Raw genomic sequence first — 2001 nt, forward strand, 5'->3', positions numbered from 1 at the left:
CATGTAACTGCTCAATAAAATTAGTTGCTTATTAATGAACAACTTTTTTTATTTCTGTAGGGATCATGGATAAGTAATTTTTTCAAGAAAAAATAGTAGAGGGATGTATGGTGCCATTCATGAATAAATATTACCCATCTTACCACAGGATATTCCAAGACAATGACCCTAAACACTCCGCCTCAGCCAAATTTCTGAAAGAGAGGTATCAATTGGGAACGCACACCACCAGAGTGAGTATTCTTTTAATACTGTACATGTAAAATTTTGGATAGCACTCTAGTACTGTAATTTTTTTTTTTTTGTTTAATAAACAGTACAATACCGTATATATTTTATTTTCTCTATTTAACTTCATTAATTTACTAAAAAAAAATCAGTACTCTTTTTTTTTTTTTTTTTAGATCACCAGACATGAATCCAATTGAATTAGTGTGGGTTCAATTGAAAAGATACATTAGGAGTGGTGCAAAGCCAACAACAAAATAGCAGCTGTTGGATGGGATACAGAAATTTTGGCTAGAAGTACTCACACCTGAACACTGTAATAATTATATAAATCACCTGTATTAAGTATTACCTGTTATTGTCGAATGAAATGGTCAAGCCACAAATATGTAGTTCTGCACTGTATTTTCTGTTTAAAATTTAAAATTGATGCATTATTAAAAATGTTTATAAAATTGCCTTTGTCTGAATATTGCACAAGCTAATGTAAAATATTATACATTATACTATACAGTAGTACTGTTATTGATGTGTATGAACAGTTATTTTCAGTTTTATAAGTCCTGAATAATAGGGTAGTGTACATTTTTGATCAGCACAGTACATGAAATCAGATGTTGTAATAAATAGTTTTTTACATAAATATTGATGCTTTTCCAATAAATATTCCATTATACAGTATGATATGGTACAGTACATAGGGGTAAATGTACAGTATGATGTGCCATTATGGGGGAGTAATACTGTATACACTAAATGTAAAGTAACAAGTTTTGTTTTATTGCAAACACACAAATGCATCCAAGACGGAAATCTGCTATACACAGCAGACAGCTTATGGTGAAAGAACTTCCTTACTGTATCCCAACCCGTAGTCATGGTATATTTTAGAAAGCCTAATGAGACACTCCTGCAGCATTGCCAATGATTCATGTAAAACCTGTGTGCAAACAGTATCTCTATTGAATGAAAAGTACAGTAACAGTACAGAATACAGTATTACCAGAGCCGTACCTGACCAACATGATGCCCTAGGCTAGATTTTGTCTGATGCCCCCTTGCACAGATGATAGTTCCGTCTCTAACCCTGTACCACTTTCCCAGCACCGTCACCCATTTTGGTGCTCCTACACCCTATATTTTAAATAGGAACAGTGTGCACATTTAGTGTCAGCCAAAAATGGTGCATGTTCTTGCTGAGAAGGGGCATGGCAATACAATAATTCCCCCAGTTGAAATGACACAACACAGTACTGCAACTTTATTCACATTATATCATGCAATAGTGTCTCTTATTCACATTACATCACATGGTAGTACCACATTACTCCTCACAGTAGTGCCCCTTATTCACATTACACCACACCACATTGCTCTTTAATCACATTAGACCACGCAGTAGTGCCCTTTCTTTATGTTACGCCAGAAAATATTGTAGTACACCTTATACACATAATGCCGCACATTAGTAATGCATTTCATATTTAAATTTTCATATTTCATTTCATAGAGCTGCAGTCACACGCAGAATCTAGGCATGCTGAATATCATTTTATTCAGCAGAAGCTGATCGTGCCCCATTTGGCTAGCTTGCCTATGCCTAGTGCCGGCTCTGTATATTACAATAGAAAAAAATAATAGTGTTGGTGAAAAAAAACACCTCATGACAGATACTGTATACAAGCTCATGTCTAAATGTACAGTAAGCAGTGATCCCTTGCCATTGGTTCTATATTAAGCCCTAATGGCTAGGGGGACTTGGCCGCTGACTTA

The sequence above is a fragment of the Pseudophryne corroboree genome, chromosome 4 (genome assembly GCF_028390025.1).
Source record: "Pseudophryne corroboree isolate aPseCor3 chromosome 4, aPseCor3.hap2, whole genome shotgun sequence".
NCBI lineage: Eukaryota > Metazoa > Chordata > Amphibia > Anura > Myobatrachidae > Pseudophryne > Pseudophryne corroboree.